A 13,826-nucleotide genomic window follows, 5' to 3' on the forward strand; every position below is an offset into this window, starting at 1 on the left:
GACAGGCCTTGAGGGTAAAGTGGCATTTACACAGACAGGCTTAATATTGTTACCTCTCTGAAGGACAACTTGTGTGTGTGACATGATTTGAAACGTTTGTGTGTTTGCATGTATGTGTGTGTGTGTGTGTTTGCACACGTGTGTGACTCCTCTCTTTACCGACCCGTTTTTAATGGTTTGATTATAGAGCACACACCTGTGACCTTCTCATTTCCAAACACACACACACACACATACACACCAACCGCTGGCCGATGAGCAGATCCCATGTTTGTCTCCACGCCCTCCGTCCCACCCCCACCCGACTTCAATCCTGTCTTCGAACACGTACCGTATGTTTGGACGTGTCTTTCAGCTGTTGAGGCCGCAGTAAGCAAACTGTTTGGTTAGCTCTCAAACGTGTCACTCATCGTGATCGTCTCTCCGTTGACAATAAACCAGCTGGCTGCCAAAATAAGCCCACAGAGGCATTAGCAGCTCATCAATACAAGGATGCCAAGCCACATAGTCTTACCCATTGGTATTTACCATATTACATAATTTTCTTTTGCTGTATTTGTAATGTGCGTTGGGAGTCTCTCACCTAAAACCACACGGCGGTGGTCATTTTGACCAGAACGTGTCTCACTAACTACACCCCACCTTCAAAAAAAGTTTGGAAGCAGATTGTCGACAATCTGAAGGTGCAATCGTTCACAAGGGTGTCACTCGCTCTTACAGTCAGCTTCCCAACAATAACCTTTTTTAATGTGGTAAAAAACAACAACTGTCAAGCGTTAATTATGCACTGCATGTTTGCAGGGCAAATTTTTTGATTTGGCAGCTGCACAGGCTGAAGTAGAGCATTAAAAATATTTTCCTCCAAACCGTCTCACAGCTTGTCTCCACTGTCTGCCTGCCACCATCTGAAAGTCAACAAAATTGTTAACAGTCATATAAATGTGTTTACCCCCTGCCCCCACCCCAACCACCTTATATATGTGTATAAACTGCCCTGGCTCACACCTTGTCTTCATCATCCCATCACCTTGACCAGACGGAGTGAAGAGTTCCCTGCAAATCTTTTGCAGGTGTTAAGTGTGTAACTATACATGGCGGGGGTGTGTGTGTGTGTGTGTGTGTGTGTGTGTGTGTGTGTGTGTGTGTCTGTATGCAATTGTGAAGCCTGTGACTTGTTAAAACAGGAGCTTGTGGTAGTTTTTTTAATCTGTTTCAGTTGAAATTTTCCAGATCATCGTTCCTGTCTCGGCTCCGCCCCCGTAGCTGAACACACACTCTGTTTACCGTCTTGTTACACACACACACACACACACACACACACACACACCACACACAGACCCCTGACCCAACCTATCCTCCTTCAACCACAGATAGTGTAAAATGGGGGGGTGAACCAGATGAATCCCAGGCCCCGATGCAAGCCAGTACCAGGGTGAATCAGGGAACATCCTCTGCATACTTGCCCCCTGACTCACCTGCAAACCTGGGGTGAGCTCATCCACCTACCCCTCCGTTGTCTCCCACACACCCCGTACCTCCTTTATCTCATCCGTCTCCCCTCTCTCTGTGTGTGTGTGTGTGTGTCTCTCTTCTGTCTTCCCTTTGAATTCCTCTCCCCGTCTATCAGCTTTAATAGCTTCCATAGTTTTTTTTTGCCATGAATTCTTTTGTTTCTAGTCCTTCCTTGTACTTGTAATAAAGGATAATGATATGCAAAGCTGCAAACTAATGTTGATCTCCGAACATATGGAGGAATTTTTCAATTCTAGTGCACACAGCTAATTTTGACTCTTCATCACTGCCATCTTTGGATTGTCACTCTGTCTGTATGGAATTAATGGCACATATGTTATTAGAATCTCTCAAATTAGTATCACATTGTTCTTTAAATGACAACAGATTTGGCTGTAATCCAATGAAATTAAGAGAACAACTTTCATAAAGTCATCTCGAGATAACACGTTTTAGTTTAGAGCTTTACAAACGCGTCATTGCCTCCTGGAATGAAGCCCATTTTGTTCTCTTAAAATTAGATGAAACCAGTGTAAGCACTAATTAATTCAAGGAAATGTTCAATGCGTGTTTGCTGAAAATAACCATTTAAGCATATATACATTTTTCAAGGAATACAACTGAATACAATCTTGGCTCATTGTTTCAGCTCAAATGTCCTTCCAGCTTTCTGTATTGGTTAGTAAAAGGAAAGTTGCGCTGCCAACACATCCATGCCACATCCAATCAGCTGCAACCCCGAGTTTCTGATCAATGTGGCAATTTTGCTAACAATAGTCGTGGCAAAAAGACAGAACCGGTTGAATTTCGTTTAGGCCTTCATGGATGCACAAATGGCAAGTTAAATATGAATATATGAATATATGCATGTCCTAAACCAGAGGGAAGGGAGTAACCAGTAACACTGCACTTTGTAAACTCCTCTAAACAATATCAAAAATAACTTGATTTTGAATGTTAGCTCCTTGTGACAAAGGAGGGTGTTGGATCTGTGGTATCAAAATCTGAATTTGACTTGCACATAAATGGGATTCCTGTCACTCCCCGATGGTTTCTTTCATTCTGTGCCTAAAGCTATTGTGTTATTAGAAAATCGGCTGAATGTGAAAAGGATTTTTTTTATGAATTTCCCTCTTTTGTCAAAAATACAAGAGCAAACTATAGAGAAGGTAAGACGGAGCCATGCGATACCCTCCGTTGCAGAATTTCTGCGGGTGCGATTGATGGCTTATTCATCTCATTTAATGTTATTACACACAAAAAAAGCTGAATTGCATTTGTGAAAAGAAATGGATTATGATGGATTCACGTGTGACACACAGGGACCTCCTACAAGGACCCCAGCGACAAAGACTAGAGGAACAGACAAAACAATTACACCCACGGTTTCCATTATTCCTCTGTGACCCATGCTTGAGAGTCTGACACCCAGATAACTTCTAACAAATCAGTTTATTCTCCAGTCACAGTGAAAATAGTAGGTTCCATGGGAGCATGTCTACAGATGCAGCCATCATTGCTTAGCTATTAATTACATTCACTTGCCTATTGTTGCTCCCCAAGGAACTGCTGGATCATCTTTTATCCTTTCAGGCATGGCATAAAAAATATAAAAGGTCTGAAAATGACAGATAAGAAATCACACTTTCCTTCAGTGAAACAGCATGAACAGAACAGCTGCTGCGACATTAGTGGAGAGCTGAGATGCATGATAAATTAAATTCTACTGTAAGTTAGTGTTCAGAATAAAGGGAAGCCACCAGGCGTTCCTCTGAAATAAATCTGGGCTCCTTGGAAGTCTCTGAAATAATGCAGTTTTGTATAAATAAATTTTCTGTTATGGTGATAAACTAATTTCTATGTGTGTCAACATGAATATTTATTTGTGCACATCATTTTCTGATCATGTGTGTATTACAAACACTGCATTCAGTTCAGTAAGCATACTTGATGCTTGACAAAATGTCTTTCAGATGACAAAAAAAAAGACATCAATAATACCCCAGAATTTTATTTAGTTTATTATGGCAGTGCTTTTGATTGGAGTGTCTTCTAACAACCGCTCCATAGGATTTTCACATGTTATATTAGACCCAAAAATGTCATAGAAACCCATACTGATTGAGGCTGCGGTGGTGGATAGATTGCGCAAACCTTAGAAAATTGGGGTTTGCTTCTCATGTGAAGCCGTCAGTAATAAGTACCTACCTTTCACAGGTTTTTGTGCATACCTTCGAGTAATGGTGTTTTTACACATTTCTGCATGTGTGTGTGTGTTTGTGCACGTTGTGTGTCTGCACACTTTGCTGTATATAATCAAGACTCACCCAGGCCACTGTCTAGCCTGGCTCTCTCAGCGGGGGTAGATTGGGAGAAAATAAAGGCTTATTCAGCGGACTATAAAAAGAGCTGTAAACAATCCCACATCGTAGCAACTGGGTGGAAGCAGAGAGCTGGCAGGGTGAAGGAGACACTCCACTGCATTGGCTGGCTGTTTGGCTGGCTGTTTGGCTCAGAGGTCGGGTACTTAACTTTCTGGTTAGTTGGGTTTTTGGGGAGTTGCCTCACAGTTTGGCCGCCGGCCTCGCTCTACATACCTCTGGTCAGCTCTGTCAGACCCCCAGACACTTAGCAGACAGACAGACAGAGCGAACAGAAGCGCGGTCATATCAGATCTAACATCCAAACCTCAAACCCGCTGAAGATGGCAGCTTTCCCAGCATTCCGAAGGCAAAATAAAAGATATGTGTGATTTAAATTTCGATATAGGCCAAAGTCACAAACTACTGCAAGATGAGACCGTTGGCTGCATTTATTTGAAGATGTTCACAAATTTTTGTTCTTAGAAAGCAGATTTGTTTGTTGATGCTATTGTTGATGAAGTGATATTATTATACAAATGACAGTTTTTACAGATCAGAAATAGCACCCGATATACATGTAAACCAAATTTAATAACAGTAACACTTTTTTTGCTTTAGAAAATTGTTTACCAAATGCGATCTTTAATAACTCATGCAGACTTCGCAGATGAATGCTTTTTTTGTAAAACAGTTGCTCTTCCGCATGCTATGAGTTATCCATTACATATTAAAATATTAAGAATTTGACTGATGACCTTGACATTTTTGTTTCGGTTGCGATTCCATGTCTAACATTTGGGTCATGTGAACAAATACAGTAAGTAGTTGAACTTAAAGCATCACCATCATCTAGCCATTGACAGCAGTGAAGTAATAAGCCTGTATATCTGCATCAATATGCATGCGGAGTATGAATGGAGCATTTATATAATGGCTTGTAACCACATACGGCACGTAATAATTACACAAAAGGCATTTGCCTGGTAATGGCACATAATTTCCCCCATTAAGATTACTCTCAGAGGTGTCCCATTTTGTGGCATATTGATTCAGCTCTAATGGCAGTCTGGGTAGGGAGAAGTTTCTCAAAGGTCACAATCAGTATTGTGTGCGTACTATATACGCATCAGTAATTTTGAGAAAATGTACATTGGTTAATTCTGTTTCATAGTAGTGACTTTTATTTATATCGTCTCTTTTAGCAAATCATCTGTTTCATGATTCTTTGCTTAATTTATTTCTAATTTCCCTCATTTTTTCTTACTGTTTTGTTGGTTGAAAAGTTTTACAGCTTTTTTTTTGGTGATTATTTATCTGTAACTCATTACAAAATGCACACAGCAGCATTTTTTTCTATCAGTTTACAAAATTGTTGCTCAAAGGTTATGACTGATAATATATATCTTAACTCCTACACTATTCAGCCTTCATTCTCTTCTTCACCCTGGCCTTTGACCCTATTCATTTCAGTTCATGCTGTGTTATAAAACTGGGTAACATTATATCCGATGCTATATTTGCTTGATTTTAATAGATTTTTTATGGATTTTTTCCAACACATCAAATCTGTATTTGTGACTTCATAATGCTTAAAATGATTTCAACCCATTAAAAAGAACAGCGGCAAAGGAATTGTCCCGACTCTTGTCTGTCCCACATTAGTTCCATTGGTGTGGCGGCGAACGTCTGTTGGATTCAGACACACTCGGCACAAACCCAATGATAAGCAGCTCATTAAAGCAACCTGTGTGTTTTTGCCAAGTTCTCTCAGCTTTGGGGACATTGTTGTAGGATACACACCTCTATCTGGGAGCAGGGGGATATCATTTACCGTTGCACAACTCGGAGGAGCCACTTATGCGTGAAAGGCAGATGTGTTTGTACTGTAAACAAGGCAGAGGAGACAGAGAGTGGTGCAGAGCTGTGCCAAGAGATCCCTTTGCCTGCCAGGGGGCTGCAATAGTAGACTTCATGAAAAAATATGGACAGGAACGACGCTTTGCATGAAAGCACAACAATACATGTTAATGTAATTCTTTGCCGGTGGCTTGTGTGCGGCTACGCGTTGACAACTGTGGAAAATCATCAGTATTTCTCTCTGAATAAACCATGCACTTAGAATAAAATCACTATCTCAATATATTCGTCATCTTTCCTGGACAGCAAGTAATTGCAGCAAAAAATTCACTGTGAGTTCCGTCATCTATCCTGCTGGCCAACTAACATTTTGTGGAATACCAGTCTTTTCTAGGTACTTGAATGCAAATAAGTCGTCGTAAAGCATTCATTCATAAAAGCAAATTATGTCAAATAAAGCTCACTTCTCAGCGTGAATAGAGTGCAGATAGTTTGTCTCGCTGACATAATGCTCAAGTAAGCTGCGGTGCAATGTGAATTCATTCTGAAAAAGGCTTTGACCTTCCAGTGAGAGTATTTCACTTGATAAGAAATGCTTTTTGTTGAGTAAACCTAATTATTAGTTTTGCATGTCCACATGTCAGTCAAATCACTCACTTTCTTTGTTTTCTTGGTGTTTTATATTCCAACTTTTTCCACATGTACTCTTTTTGAACATCTGTATTGTGAAAAGTCAGGGTGTTTGTGTTTAAATGGATACACATTTATACTCATACATTTCAATTTATACTTCCTAGTTGGGTTCTGAGAGGGAGCTGCTGCCGTTTCAGGTGATGTGGTTTTCAGTTTGACCTCAGTTTACTGAGGAGGGGTTGTGTTCCTACATTCGTCTTAATTGCTCAAACTTTTACCCAGAGTTTTACTTTTTTGGAATCCCTCCAGTCGCTGTTGGATCTAAATCTTTTTTTCTTTTTTTTATATAAATGAATCCTCCACTGCACTCCTCTGTCTCCGTAAATAGAGATGTATAACTTGGCTGAGAAGGTGCAAACTTAAGTGATAACATTATCATAATGTTCCAGTACATTCTTGGTGAAAATATGACTTATATTTACTTAGGATCGGAAGTGTGTGTGTGTGTGTGTGTGTGCGTGTGTGCGTGTGTGCGTGTGTGCGTGTGTGCGTGTGTGTGTGTTCCAAGCTCTGCATACAAGAATGTACGTGAGGGAGTTAGCACAGTGTGTGCATGTAGTGATAATGAGGCCTCGCACTCGTTTGTGTTTGTACGTGTGTGGGTGTGTGTGTGTGTGTGTGTGCGCGCACACATCTCATCTGCATGGCGCCATGCCCCATCGCTTCCATTGGGGTGTGTGAGAACAAAGACTTTCCATTTCCAGTGCTGCTGTGCCTGCAGGGAAAAGCCTGATCATAATTAGCTGAATGATGAGCTTTTGCCATGCACAGCACAGCAGGCCTGTGACTGCCTCTCCGCAGCAACACCCCTCCACCCCTCCACCCCAACTACACCCCCACCCCTTTCTCTTTTCTCTCCTCTCTCCATTTTCTCTTCTTCTGCCTTTTTCTATTTCTGGCGTTTTCTCTCTATTCATTATCTCTGGTGGTGCTGTGTCTCGCTCGCTATCTTCCTCTCTTTCTCTCCACATTTATCGTTCTTTCTCTTTATTTAATCCGATGTATCCTCTCTCTCTCTCTCTCTGTGTGTGTGTGTGTGTGTGTGTGTGTTTCTTTGCTTTTTTTTTTTTTTTTAAATCTCCAATTTCCTCTGACGCTGGAAAAAATATGGATAGGGCAGGATTGACTTTAACTGGGAGCACACTTACGCTGCAGTTGTGTTTTGAAAAATGTGTGCTTGCAAATTTCTCAATGGTCCATATTACCTGGGGTGTCAACAGGTAGGAGAACATGCCTTCATTGTTGGCATGTGATGTTTCAGCATTTTAATCATTAAGTGTTCAATTCTAGTTATTAATACATCTATAAAATAACTGCGACTGTGTTTGTTCATTATCAGTTGTTTTATCTCGATTAAATTATAGGTCAAAGGCTTTTTCTCGTTTAAGATGAGCTTTCGCAAATTGCTTTATTACCTTCTCTTACAATTTAAAATTCAACTTTGTACCTCTAACATCAAAACACTCATTGAAAAATAGTTCACCAACAAACATAAAAATGACAACACGGTCCAAAAACAATTCTTTTCACATCGAAGAGATAAGACACTTTCAATTTGTTTTTTTTCCACCCCTCCCTCGATCTTATCAGATAATTCAAGCCGGCAATAATTCCCTGTGTTTATGACTTATGCAGTCCAATTTTCTCGCTCATCCAAGGTTGAGTGTTGCCATGTTTGTTGACTGTATCATAACTTGAGGGATCAGGAGCGTTTCATTATGTGGGGGATTATTAATGACATCTGCTCTGAACAAGCACAGCCCTTCCTCCATGATGGAGTGTACTGAAAAGCAATAAAAGGTTCTCCTGGCAAACAGATGAAAGGGGGTTGCTGCGGAATAATCTACTGTCGGCCGCGTTGGAGCATCTGTACGGATCAGCGAGCGACGGCTTCAGACTGGTGATGATGTTTTTTGATGCAATGATTCGCGAGTCGTTTTCAAACGACTCCTTTATGATTGAAATGAGAGTGTGTGTCAGAGTGATGGCACAAAGTTGTTGAACGCATCAAGAAGAAATGATTTGATAAATACGCCGTGTGTGTTGATTGTGTGCCACAGGGTCTTTCCCTGAAGTGATCGGTCACCAGTAACATTCTGGGATGCAGCCTCCGGGCATTTTGGTCATCAACTGTACACACTGACACACAACCAGACACACACTCTCCCCCCCCCCCCCTGCCCTTTTTTCTATCTCTCTATACCACAACTGAGGCTGGGCAGATGGCAACCCCCTCGGCCCGCCTTGCCAGGAAAAGCATGTGAATTAAAGGTTATACCCAGCAGGTTTGGGGAGCTGCCAGAGCTGTCTCGGTGCAGCAGAGGGTGGGAGTGGGGGGGCCCACCTGCCTCTCAGGCTCTGGGACATCTGGCTTGGGGTTTTGCGGAATGATGAGCACGCCGCCGCCGCCAAACCTCCGCCGCTGCCACCGTGGCCGGCACCACGCCGAAAGGAGAAGCCGTCATCTGTTCGGTTTTTTTTTTTTTTTTTTCAGCGAGCAAATGAACAAACGAGGGGGTGTTCATCCGACTGCACTCGTATCACTGTTCACGCGTGAACTATAAGATTGTCGTGAGTGTATCCAATCGGATGGGGAGGGATGAGGTTGTTGTTTTTTTTACCTCTTTCCATTATTTCTACTAAACCCCTCAAACTCCTGAAAAAGGAGAACTCCTCAGAGATGCATGTTTCAAAATTCCACAACTTTCAATCTGAGCCTTTTTTTTTTTTAATCTGGATGGGGGATTGCCAGGTCCGTGAAGCGGTTGCCAGGTCAGGCCTTGTGTAGACTTGTGACTGCAACAGGCGTATCAGCGGTGGAGGATTAACAATGCAGCCTGTCTCAAATCTGCCCTTAATTCCTTCTCAATATGTTTCCCCTTGTTTGCTTTAACTGGAACGCAGTGAAATGTTAGGACCCCAAGTAGCTTCACAGATGTTGCAGAATATTTCTAGACGTGCCAACAAACAGAAGCTATATCAGAGAGAAAGCCACACTACATCCACCTCAGGGAGTCCCTGACAGGAATGATTAGGGGTAGTTTCAATGGAATGCCCTTTGGCTTGGGGAGCGTTAGAAAATCTGTAATACTGGCTAACATTCAGGGTAACAGTTACAATAATAAAGTCTTATTTCGGGATTTTGGGAACTGCTTTTCAACTGTAACAGGTTTCATATTTTTAAGATGAAATATTATTTATTGCTGAAAAAAAAAAATTAAAACCTTGAAATTTTTTTCATACTAAATTATTACCAGTATGCTCCAGCTTTATGGAGTTATTTTCAACTGGAACATTCTGGCTTTTTATAACTTTTTCGATGGTTCATTTGTTCTCACACGGTCACGCAGAGACGTTGTCACTTCTAGTGAACCCGAATCATCCAATGAAATCCTCTATCACATCAAAGTGGACCTTGAAGCTTCAGTCTGCCGTATCTGGTGTGAAAGGGGAAGCGGTGATGTTGTGCTCTCCGTGTTCACAACACATGTGGCTTGTGTGTGCCCCCCCCACCCCCCATTCCAAAGGTCAAAACCATCAGTGATGTCAGAGGAAAACCAGATGCCCAGTGAAGGTGTTAATGGCTGCTCAGCCACAAACTCCATGCAGTAAAAGAACTGCGAGTTTGTATGTGTGTGTGTGTGTGTGTGTGTGTGTGTGTGTGTGTGTGTGTGTGTGTGTGTGTGTGTGTGCTCCGACTCCAGGGGTCGAGGATTGGGTGTGTGTGAGGAACTCTTAACAGGTGGGAGTGTGTTTTTTTTGTTGTTGTTAATGTGCTAATGGGATTATCTGATTTAATAGACTTGGATGCTAGCTCAACACAGTTCTGTTCTTTTATGCGTTCTCCTCTTACCCAAAACTCCCCTCTGACACACGTGCGCACAAGTCTGAAGGGTGTGTTAAAGTAGCTCCTTATGTCTGGGCTTCTAGATACGCTGCTGGACCCCCCTCCCCCCCCTCACACACACACACACACACACACCCCACCCCGCTCCCTGCCAGCTGCCAACTCCTGACCCCTTGATACGTCTTCCTCCACATGGCCCACAGCTGGTGCAGAGCCGACACAGCGCAGGTCGTCCACTTGCTTTGCACACACACACACACACACACACACAGCGCTGCATTCTGGACATCACACACACACACACAAGTCTCCTGTGTATCCTCTGTTATACGGTGTCGGGTTTTTTGCTGTGATGGGATGTCAAACAGTTGAGTTTGATAATTAAAATCTTGAGAGAGTAATTTGCACAAGAAAATTGATTTTAAAGAGACACCAGCTTGTGGAAAGGATGTCAGGGTGGTCTTGACATTTGTTTGCTGCTATTGCAGAGCTTCTGCTGAGATGGTGAACGTTTCCCAGGAAACAATCGTGCATTTTTTAAGTCCTTAAGTTCTCTGTGAATATAGTCATTCAGAGGGAGCAGACGGCAGGCTGTGGAACTTGAAAGGCCTTTGCACTGGAGTTGAATTTCTTTTCCAGCATACCTGTCCCTGCCTGTGGGTTTTGTTTGTTCTGCGTTAAAACACACTCTCCGTCGCCGCCTCATGATGATCATGATGATGATGATGATGGCATGCCGCCTGTAAATAGCCCCCCCTTGGTGCTTGCATTGTCTGCCGCCATCACGAACGGCTGTCAAAACCAAACCAGCATCGTCACTAAACCGGGCAGTCAAATCCTCCCCGACTTATGGAAATGAGACACTAACTTCATCCTTTTCTACTTTAAACCAGCCGTGACACAACACCTTTTATCTGACACAGCCGGTAGCTTCGGATTGCTAGCCTAAGGACATTCAAGCGGGGGGGGAGGGAGGGCCTGCCAGGCTTGGCATGAACTCCTCCGATTTAAGGATGGAATTGGCTCCCCGTTTCCTTCAAATCCGGGTTTAAAAGATGTTTATGTTGTAAAAGTGAAGTGTGAACTAGTTAAAAATGTCTTTTTCTTCCCTTTAAGACATTTTTTTGTTCACCAGTGCATCTGCTCTGCGCCGCTTTAATCAGAACCAAAAAGAAAAGGGAGTGTGTTTGGTTGTGGAAAAAAGGGCAGCCTCGGGGAAGGTTATCAGCCACAGCAGGCTCCTAACTTGTAGCGCGCCTGGTGGGCGTCAGTATGGTGCCAGCGGACTCACTTGATGAAAACCAGACAGTCTGGAGCTGAAAGGTAAAGCACTAGTGGGGTGAAGGGATGGTGAGAAAAGATACACAATGCAGTGTGTTGCAGAGAGGAGTGTTGGAATAGATAAGAGCGACGGTACAGTGGAAGGAAATATGAGAAGCAATATGATAAACATTGGGTGACTTGGAGTAAAGTGGAGTGGAGTGGAGTGGAGTGGGAGGGATTTGGAAAGCTTACACTGGGAACACAAAAGATCTTTCATCTGGCTGTGTGGAAAGCCAAACAGGAGAAAAAGGATGGATGTGCCGAGGATTATCTTTAGTGCTTTAAAGACATCATTACAGTTTAAACACAAATTTAACAGCTTCAGTCATCAAATGCATTTTATGTCTCGTTTGAACTCCGAAAAGGAAGAAAAAAAAAACAGCTCGGGCTTTGAAAGTGAAAGATTTTCCTGTTTTTCGTCATGGTGACCCAGTTTCCGCTGTTAAAGACAGACGTGCGGCTGCGCTTAAATATCCGGCTGATTACAGGTGCATCATTTCTGAGACACGTTGTGATCAAGCCTTGGATTCCGACCTCGGCTTTCTTCTGTTCTTCTGTGCATAAAATGATCTATTTACACCGGTGCATGTTGGACCCTAAAACAAGGGTGTGTTAGATTTATCAGCGGGCGGAGAGCAGCAGCCGTGTGACAGAGTGCAGGTGTATTTGGACGGCTGCTGGCTATCAGGCGCAAGAGGTGGTGCAGACACACAACACTGACAGGGAGGCGGTGACGACAAGAGCTGTTGATAAAGGATGGAGACAGAGGATCACATGAGGGACGGCTGGCTTAGCGCCTACTTTGTGGTCACACACTCATCACACACACACACACACACACACACACACACACACACACACACACACACACACACACACACACACATACATTATATAAAATCATTTAATATAGTTAATTTATTATTTACAATGTAAAAAAAGCATTAAAATAAAATGCTTGTTGACTGAATTTTATCATCTTATCAAAAGTTTGATCCGTTGCGGCCAGTGTGCAATATTTTTATTGTTATATCACTCTCTGAAAAATTGTGTTTGTTTTAGAAATTGTAGAATTGGGTGAATTATTCCAATTGATTTTGATGTTCGGTCATCAGATTTGTCCACTTTGACCTGTATATGTGTACATATACAGGTCCTTGTCAAAAAATTAGCATATTGTTATAAAATTCATTATTTTCCATAATGTGATGATGAAAATTAAACTTTCATATATTTTTGATTCATTGCACAGCAGCTGAAATATTTCAGGTCTTTTATTATTTTAATACTGATGATTTTGGCATACAGCTCATGAAAACCCAAAATTCCTATCTCAAAAAATTAGCATATCATGAAAAGGTACTCTCATTCAGTCGTACCAGCCATCCTGAATGTCTGTTGGTGATGCATGAATCCCTTCGGTCTGGAAGCCGTTTTACCGTGTGGTTAACATGAAGAAGTCATTTTATTGATGTTAAACATGATCGTGACTAGATTCAGGAAAACATTGGTAATTTGATTTCGCATGGTGAAAATATTGTCTGCTATCGATGTTTTCGCACGGGAGAAGTTTGCAGGGAGTAGGAACTATTTCGGAGTTAACCTCTGAATCCTGACCCTGATCCCGACCCGCCACATGCGAAGGTTGGATTGTTTTTGTATGTCGATCTGACATTATTGCTCTGCGTGTCAGAGCAGCTTCTGTTACGCTAGATTTCCACTTGTTTAAATAAATATGTAATTGAATACAAATGTTGCTGCTCCTGTACGATCCTGCCAACATCTGTAGACAAGCTTTTAGCCATTCTGGAAAAATTCCACATTAGTTAGAAAACAAGTGTTGAACATTTGACAAGAACTTGTTTGCATGTCGTGTTGCTATGTAGAAAGGCTGAAATACTTGGATCAGATGACAAAAGATTGTGCCAGAATGTGAAGTTTGCTGGAAGAATGGGATGAATGTCAGAGGGAGAAGAAGCCGTTGGTGAGAGGAAGGACATCGGTGGAATAGGGCTGCAAGAAAAACCTGCAAGTTCAAGAAAAAGGAGGAGAAAGACCTAGAAAAAGGATGTATGAAGTGAGGGAATGATAATGATGAATCTATCCACACATGAAAGCAGAGGAATACCGATGGATGAAGTCGTTGCGGCCTCGTCTCACCTTTATCTTAACATGTGACAGACAGGCGAAGGATATTAGGGAAAGTTACCCTTAAGAAACAATGAAATTAT

The 13,826-nt window shown here is 42.2% G+C and overlaps 1 protein-coding gene across 9 annotated transcripts in view; it reads left to right on the plus strand.

Moving 5' to 3' along the window:
• Window positions 1-1,150: 1,150 nt before the first annotated feature.
• Window positions 1,151-13,826, plus strand: part of runx1t1 (RUNX1 partner transcriptional co-repressor 1) — a 109,350-nt gene continuing 96,674 nt past the window's right edge. For 8 of the 9 annotated variants that reach the window (XM_068332707.1, XM_068332714.1, XM_068332710.1 and 5 more), the window contains exon 1: window positions 11,525-11,595. The gene's annotated coding sequence lies outside the window, so the exon portion shown is untranslated. Of the gene's footprint in view, window positions 1,489-11,524; window positions 11,596-13,826 lie in introns of those variants that run through there. The other variant, XM_068332709.1, reaches the window with a different exon arrangement.

The sequence above is a fragment of the Antennarius striatus genome, chromosome 14 (assembly GCF_040054535.1).
Source record: "Antennarius striatus isolate MH-2024 chromosome 14, ASM4005453v1, whole genome shotgun sequence".
Classification (NCBI taxonomy): domain Eukaryota; kingdom Metazoa; phylum Chordata; class Actinopteri; order Lophiiformes; family Antennariidae; genus Antennarius; species Antennarius striatus.